Here is an 8761-nt window from a genome sequence, read left to right as displayed (position 1 = left end):
TGTATTGCTATTTCTATTGATAAAATCTGAACTTAACTGAAAGGTCGCTAGTTCGAATCCCCGGGCCGACTAGGTGAAAAATCTGTTGATGTGCCCTTGAGCAAGGCTAATTTCTCCTATGAGTCCCTCAGGATAAGAGCCTCTGCTAAATGACACAAATGTAAATGAATCTGTTGGAGATGTTGGTCCTACATAATAGTTTGTGCCTGTTATATTTAAAAGTTGGTGCACCTCTCACCTCCAGACAGGTACATCGGAGCCCTGGTAGCCAGCAGGAGTCTCCAGGCCCTGTATGAGCGTCTCGTCAAGCCCCAGCCTCACCTAGTCAAGCCCGCTACAGCCCAAGCTTCTACCACAAGGTGCTGGCATCGCTAGAGGCCAGAGTACAGGAGGAGAAGAGTCAGATCAGGGAGCTTCAAATCAAATGTATTTATATAGCCCTTCTTACATCAGCTGATATCTGAAAGTGCTGTACAGAAACCCAGCCTAGAACCCCAAACAGCAAGCAATGCAGGTGTAGAAGCACGGTGGCTAGGTAAAACTCCCTAGAAAGGCCAAAACCTAGGAAGAAACCTAGAGAGGAACCAGGCTATGAGGGGTGGCCAGTCCTCTTCTGGCTGTGCCGGGAGGAGATTATAACATAACATGGCCAAGATGTTCAAATGTTCATAAATGACCAGCATGGTCAAATAATAATAATCACAGTAGTTGTCGCGGGTGCAACAGGTCAGCACCTCAGGAGTAAATGTCAGTTGGCTTTTCATAGCCGATCATTGAGAGTATCTCTACCGCTCCTGCTGTCTCTAGAGAGTTGAAAACAGCAGATCTGGGACAGGTAGCACGTCCGGTGAACAGGTCAGGGTTCAATAGCCGCAGGCAGAACAGTTGAAACTGGAGCAGCAGCACGGCCAGGTAGACTGGGGACAGCAAGGAGTCATCATGCCAGGTAGTCCTGAGGCATGGTCCTAGGGCTCAGGTCCTCCGAGAGCGAGAAAGAAAGAAAGAAAGAAAGAAAGAAAGAAAGAGAGAATTAGAGAGGGCATACTTAAATTCACACAGGACACAGGATAAGACAGGAGAAATACTCCAGATATAACAGACTGACCCTAGCCCCCCGACACAAACTACTGCAGCATAAATACTGGAGGCTGAGACAGGAGGGGTCAGGAGACACTGTGGCCACATCCGATGCCCGGACAGGGCTAAACAGGCAGGATATAACCCCACCCACTTTTCCAAAGCACAGCCCCCACACCACCAGAGGGATATCATCAACCACCAACTGGACATGCAGGAGGAAGAGGAGTGGTATGAGGATGAGGGATTTCTGGGGTGCATGGACATCGGCGTTGGGATGGAGGTGTCTGAGCTACTGCCGTTGGACAGGGATATGGTCATGTTCATGTTGCTGTAAACTATAGACTGATCTGCTCCTACTTATACTGGATTCTTGTGTATGTGTTATGTGTAAATAGTTCACTAAAGTTGTCTGTATTTTACTGGTCACCTACTGGTTTTCTTTCTTATTCTACACAAATACTGTACCATCAAGACCTCCAGTGGTGTCAGGCTACATATTGACTGGTACTGGGCCACTGTTCATCAGTTCACCTCCAGTGGTGTCAGGCTACATATTGACTGGTGCTGGGCCACTGTTCATCAGTTCACCTCCAGTGGTGTCAGGCTACATACTGACTGGTGCTGGGCCACTGTTCATCAGTTCACCTCCAGTGGTGTCAGGCTACATACTGACTGGTGCTGGGCCACTGTTCATCAGTTCACCTCCAGTGGTGTCAGGCTACATACTGACTGGTGCTGGGCCACTGTTCATCAGTTCACCTCCAGTGGTGTCAGGCTACATATTGACTGGTGCTGGGCCACTGTTCATCAGTTCACCTCCAGTGGTGTCAGGCTACATATTGTCTGGTGCTGGGCCACTGTTCATCAGTTCACCTCCAGTGGTGTCAGGCTACATATTGACTGGTGCTGGGCCACTGTTCATCAGTTCACCTCCAGTGGTGTCAGGCTACATACTGACTGGTGCTGGGCCACTGTTCATCAGTTCACCTCCAGTGGTGTCAGGCTACATATTGACTGGTACTGGGCCACTGTTCATCAGTTCACCTCCAGTGGTGTCAGGCTACATATTGACTGGTACTGGGCCACTGTTCATCAGTTCACCTCCAGTGGTGTCAGGCTACATACTGACTGGTACTGGGCCACTGTTCATCAGTTCACCTCCAGTGGTGTCAGGCTACATATTGACTGGTACTGGGCCACTGTTCATCAGTTCACCTCCAGTGGTGTCAGGCTACATACTGACTGGTGCTGGGCCACTGTTCATCAGTTCACCTCCAGTGGTGTCAGGCTACATATTGACTGGTACTGGGCCACTGTTCATCAGTTCACCTCCAGTGGTGTCAGGCTACATACTGACTGGTGCTGGGCCACTGTTCATCAGTTCACCTCCAGTGGTGTCAGGCTACATATTGACTGGTACTGGGCCACTGTTCATCAGTTCACCTCCAGTGGTGTCAGGCTACATATTGACTGGTGCTGGGCCACTGTTCATCAGTTCACCTCCAGTGGTGTCAGGCTACATATTGACTGGTGCTGGGCCACTGTTCATCAGTTCACCTCCAGTGGTGTCAGGCTACATACTGACTGGTGCTGGGCCACTGTTCATCAGTTCACCTCCAGTGCTGTCAGGCTACATATTGACTGGTGCTGGGCCACTGTTCATCAGTTCACCTCCAGTGGTGTCAGGCTACATATTGACTGGTGCTGGGCCACTGCATGAAACTTGATCAGGAGGACTGAAATATGCAGGTGCTGTAGTGGAGAGACACCAGAGACAGAAAGGAGGAGCGAGAGAGACAGAGGACATGATTTAACATCCTCATGATTTGCCCAAAGACTGATGACATCCACACAAATACATTTGTAGAACATCCACTAGGTATCTTTCATCACAGTGAGAGTTATTTTATTTGATGTGATGTATGGTTTTCTGTAAGGTTATGTCAACTAAACAATTCATACAATATCTTCTAAAGCCTGATGACATCCAAGCTGTTACATAGGCCTCAGTGTCACAGCATATGTGTTTTGTATGCATTGTCTATGTCTATGTAAAAACCTTATGGCAAATTGTACAGCATGTAAAATGTCGTCAAAGACCTGATGTAATCTTTGTATGGACTCACCCCGTATGAGTCTGCGTTGTGCAGGGAGATGAGGCCTCCTTTGACCTGAGCGTTGTCGTCATCCCAGTGCTCCAGGAGGGCAGCATCTCCTTCCAGCATGTCCAGGATGCCCTTGTCTCTCTCCTTCACCATGCCCAAAGACATGTTACCATCACAGTTCTTCTTGGTGAGGATACATACAGACAGATGAGTAATTCAAATGCATGAGAAGAATTTGAAGTAAAAAGTTATCATTATACATACTGCACGGTACTGACTATAAAAAAAAGCATCCTAGTAGCCATCAGTTAATCAAATGCAATTATTTTTGAAGAGCCTTTATGAAATGTGGGAAGACTAACCTTGAGCTAATTGCCCTTGGCTGCAGCCTCAAAGAGAGGGGTGAAATCAATTAGTTACATTGACCGATGCCCCGTTTCTCACCAGCGGCTCAGCAACCTCATAGTGACAGTAGGAACAGACAACACAGGGACACTAGAACACTGAACATGTCATTTACTCTATGTATTTAGAGCAAAACTAAATTCAATGATAAAGATATATTCAATCAATGCAGAACTAAACCCAACTCAAAGACAGTAAGGCCAGACAGACAGACACACTCTATGTCCAATAACTAGTCACTCTGTCATGTTGGAAAGTTATGTTGCAGCTGTGACATTCACACCTGGATCCATACAGAAAGTAGTCCTGCAGGTGTCCACACAGGTGGTTATCTGAGCATTTAAAAAAAAATGCTGAAATCATTTTTGAAGCCCACTCACCATGTCAAGGTACAGGCCATGAGTGTGCTATTATTAGACAATGTTAGTTAAGAATTGGTTGTTATAAGACAGCTGAAAACTGTTGAACTAATTAAAGAAGCAATAAAACTGGCCTTCTTTAGACTAGTTGAGTATCTGGAGCATCAGCAATTGTGGGTTCGATTACAGGCTCAAAATAACCAGAAACAAAGACCTTTCTTCTGAAACTCATCAGTCTATTCTTGTTCTGAGAAATGAAGGCTATTCCATGTGAGAAATTGGCAAGAAAAGACTGACACCAGTCTCAATGTCAACAGTGAAGATGTGACTCCGGGATGCTGGCCTTCTAGGCAGAGTTCCTCTGTCCAGTGTCTGTGTTCTTTTGCCCATCTTAATCTTTTCTTTTAATTGGAGTCGACTCTTCACTGTTGACCTTGAGACTGGTGTTTTGCAGGTACTCTTTAATGAAGCTACCAGTTGAGGACTTGTGAGGTGTCTGTTTTTCAAACTAGACACTAATGTACTTGTCCTCTTGCTCAGTTGTACACCGGGGCCTCCCACTCCTCTTTCTATTCTGGTTAGAGCCAGTTTCCTAACCCTACCATCCCTCCCTATTTGGAGTAAACTAATGGACAATAACACTTAAGCTTCTTTTTTTATAAATTAGTATATTTGAGTTTAACCATAATATTTGTGGTAATATTTGTTCTGTCTTTTTTTGTGAATTAAACTGAAATTTCAACCAACTTTCTAAGGCTTGTTTTAAAAATAGGTATATTTTGGAGATAACCGAAAGTGAGAGGTTGCAATCTGAAGGGGAAAAAAGTGTGTTGTTAGTAAACAAGCACAATGTTAGTTAAGAGTGCATTGTTATTAGTAAACAAACACAATGTTAGTTAAGAGTGGGTTGTTAGTAAAGACAATGTTAGTTAAGAATGTATTGTTATTAGACAATGTGTCACAACGTCCACAGAAGGTGGCGCCTCTCCTCGGTCGGGCGGTGCTCGGCGGTCGTCGTCGCCGGCCTACTAGCTGCCACCGATCTGTGTTTCAGTGTCTGTTAGTTATGTCTGTTTTTTTGATTGCACCTGTTTCGTGTTTGTCATTAGTGGGGGGTATTTAGTCTGTCTGTGTTTAGTTAGGATTCGTGCGGGATTGTTCTTTGTTACGTGGAGTTAGAGGTGGTTTAATGTCGTTGGTTTACTACTTATTGTCTAGGCAGTAGGGTTACCGGGCTGCGCCCCGTCTGCCTTTTTGAGCGGAGCTTCTTTTAGTCTTTAGACTGTTGTGCTCCCAGCCTTATATGGATTTTGCCCTTGGATTTATTAAATCACGTTTGTTCCAACGGACCTGTCTCCTGCGCTTGACTCACCCTTAAACTGTTCTATCCGCCCGTGACACAATGTTAGTTAAGAGTGGGTTATTAGTAAAGATAATGTTAGTTAAGAGTGTGTTATTAGACAATGTTAGTTAAGAGTGTATTGTTATTAGACAATGTTAGTTAAGAGTGGGTTATTAGTAAAGATAATGTTAGTTAAGAGTGGGTTATTAGTAAAGATAATGTTAGTTAAGAGTGGGTTATTAGTAAAGATAATGTTAGTTAAGAGTGGGTTATTAGTAAAGATAATGTTAGTTAAGAGTGTGTTGTTATAAGAGTGTGTTGTTATTAGACAATGTTAGTTAAGAGTGTGTTGTCACCGGAATACTAACCACCGGTCCTGGTGCTCATCATTAGGATTCACACCTGGACCTCATTACCTCCCTTTTATAGGTCCCTTTTGTTCATTTCTCAGTTGGTATTGATCCTGTGTTCATGCTATCTCGCGTCTGTTACGTTGTCTTGTTTTATGTTTGTTGTTTCATTAAACGTTTCACTTGCACCTGCTTCTCGACTCACAGCGTCATCGTTACAAAGAGTGGGTTATTAGTAAACACAATGTTAGTTAAGAGTGTTCTTAGTAGACAAAGACGATGTTAGTTAAGAGCATAGTAGATGTGGTAAAGAGGTCAGTGGAAAGGCAGGATGCCGTCATTGACTCACATTCAACAAATATAATGTAACAAAGTAGATATTAGTCAAATCCGTCATGATTTATGTTTAGCAACAGGCCCACAATATGGTTACTGAAGTCAGATTTGGACATGTTTGGCTGTTTTCAATGCATAACATTTATAAAATTGTCCTTAGAAATCAGGTTTAGAAGCTAGTAATCAAAACAAATCAGTGGTGGTAATGAGGAGTTAACTGTAATGCAGTTGATTGGTAATAACTTTAACATAGATTGAGGTTGATAAGCATTATTCTCATTCTACTCCAATTTGTATGTCAACATATAGTGAACATTTCCATTGCTTTGAGACCAGTAAAGGATGGAAAAAAGTAACTCTGTACATGTTTATATTTACAGTTAGTTTAGAAGCATATTTACACTGGAAGCACGCACTCACCCACCCGCACATTTGTACTTATTTTTTTTAACTAGGCAAGTCAGTTAAGAATAAATGGACACAGACACACTAAAGAAAATACACATTTTATTTCAACAATGTTATGAGAACATTACTGAAATACCTGCAAATACGTCATTAGACTCAAGCATAAGGAATCCAGCACCTTGAACGAGCAGGTCCCAGAAGAGAGCGTGAGTGATTTCTGTAGTTTTTCCTTCTGTGATTGCATGTGACACAAGCTCATCCACGTAACAGCATGAATATAAAACGTAAATAACTTCGGCTGTGTGCGATGGAAAGAAAATCGACCTCGAAGACAATTCATGGAAAAATTCTATGATATTATTGGAACAAAGGTGATTTTCAGACTTCTCTATGGAAATTGTCTTTCTGGGCTCAGCGTCCGTTAAAGTGCAGTACTGCCAGTCTCCTCTAGGTACATGGTATGGAGTGCTTCCTAACCAGAATCTTGGCCACTTGGTTGGATCACCTGATTGTAGTTGCCGACGTTGTTGCTACTGTAAATAAATATATAGCACAACCCAAAGCATACACAAGGGAGAGTGTGGGTGGATCACTTTTGTCAAGTCGGTGACCAAGGGTGTTGTATTATGGGGATAAAGATTGTCTGACCAGTGGACCAGTGGAAGCTGATAAGGGAAGAATGGCTCAGAATAATGGCTGGAATCGAGTAAATGGAATGGTATCAAAAACATGGTTTTCATGGGCTTGATACCATTCCATTCATTATTATGAGCCGTTCTCCCCTCAGCAGCCTCCACTGATGTGGACTGCATGCACTTTACAACACCCATGTGACCAAAGGTCATGAAGTTTCGTCTGCAGTTTACTTACATTTTCTGCAGTTGCTCCTCACCCGCTGCAACTTGCAGCCATAGCCTGCATTGAGGGAGGCACTATTTGTTAACTAATCATTTGAATGTTTGTTTGACCCACGCGAACGGGAAGACTTGAATCAAATAGGAAGCAACTTTGCCGCGATCAAAGATTATCTATTATATTGACAATATAACCGAGTGACCGCTCTAAAAATGGAAATACATGTCAATGATTGAAGGCAGGTGGGAGGAGGCGAGATCAGGAGGAACAATTCTAGCCAATGAGAGGGCACATAAGCATGTGAACAACAAGCACAGCTAACATGTTTTTCTCAAAGTTACCGGAAAGCCACGTGCATTCAGTTATATCAGTACATGTGTGACAACCTAAACATTACGAAACTTCTATTCGATCAAATAAGCCTCACGTAATTCAACACTCTCTCATAGACCTCCATACAATACAGAGCTTATCTCACGTGGACAGATAATGGGTGGAGTAAATCCTCTCGCTTCACCTCTTCCTCTCTGCAGCGATTCATATGTATACAGTGGATATGTACAAATGAATGTGATATTTGAGTCTCTCTCTCTCCCCCCAACTGATATATTTACAGTTTGTGTGATATGGGGATTGAAGGCATGTTTATTTTGACGTTAAAAATTACTTTTATTAGCAATGACAACACTGCCATGTTGCACTGAGCCTTACCGTTGGAAAACCACATCAGTGTCCGACTTTCGTCTGTAGCAGATGCACCTCCCCCGACTTCACTTCTCAGCTTATGTCTACAGTCGAGTGCTTCAGCCTTACCACTCAAACGCAGCGTGTGTGTGCGTCCCCCTCACGTGTGAGGCTTCCGTGTTAAAAGAAAGATGGTCTATTATAGTGACAAGATAGTGAAGTGACAATGGAAATACATTTCCTCAAAGATGGAAGGCAGACGGGAGGAGGCGAGATCAGGTGGGACCATTCTAGCCAACGAGAGGGCAGATACGTGTCTCAACAACAGGCCATAGAGCTAGGTAGAAGACTCATCTTTGTATCTGTGCCATGGTTTCCGTTAGCCAGTAATTGCCGGCTTCTGGCCAATAACAAAATTGCAAAGCCGATAAATAGAATTATCCGGGCAAAGGAAAAAATCCCATTGCGAAATAATGCTTTTTAGCCTACTCATTGATGTTAATACCAGTCGATGTAAATACATTTGAATGGTCATGCATCATTTTGTGAAATTAAATTGGCGGTGTGTATATTCGTTATGTATCTTATTTACCACACATTTACAACATACATATACAGAGCCTTTGAGAGAAAATCTGTCAGACAGCTCAATAGCTGCTGCTACAGCTCCTCAAATAGCTCTTTCTTTGCACCTGGAGTGAAAGTGATTTTATAAGCCCAATCTTTGTGCAAAAATTATAAATGTAATTGCTTGTTTTGATGGCCATACTATTTTTATTTCTCAACTGGTAATTGAAGCATGCTTCCCCATTTGCCATTCAAATGCATAGGCAACGA

The 8761-nt window shown here is 43.2% G+C and overlaps 1 long non-coding RNA gene across 4 annotated transcripts; it reads right to left on the bottom strand.

Annotated features, from left to right (window-relative positions):
- Positions 1-1104: 1104 nt before the first annotated feature.
- LOC115149999 (uncharacterized) lies at positions 1105-8472 on the bottom strand. 4 transcript variants are annotated; one of them, XR_003867031.1, is made up of 5 exons: positions 7952-8470; positions 7256-7300; positions 3548-3644; positions 3207-3365; positions 1105-2832 (listed from the first exon to the last, which is right to left on the bottom strand). It is a non-coding gene; the product is annotated as an uncharacterized LOC115149999 (long non-coding RNA). The 4 variants fall into 4 exon arrangements; XR_003867032.1 differs by lacking the exon at positions 7256-7300 and having other exon boundaries at positions 3207-3368; positions 7952-8472; XR_003867029.1 differs by lacking the exon at positions 7256-7300 and having other exon boundaries at positions 7952-8427.
- Between the last annotated feature and the right edge of the window lie 289 nt (positions 8473-8761).

Source organism: Salmo trutta, chromosome 2 (genome assembly GCF_901001165.1).
Source record: "Salmo trutta chromosome 2, fSalTru1.1, whole genome shotgun sequence".
Classification (NCBI taxonomy): Eukaryota; Metazoa; Chordata; class Actinopteri; order Salmoniformes; family Salmonidae; genus Salmo; species Salmo trutta.
Note: the sequence above shows the minus strand (reverse complement) of the source record. Positions and strands in the feature narration are given on the sequence as shown.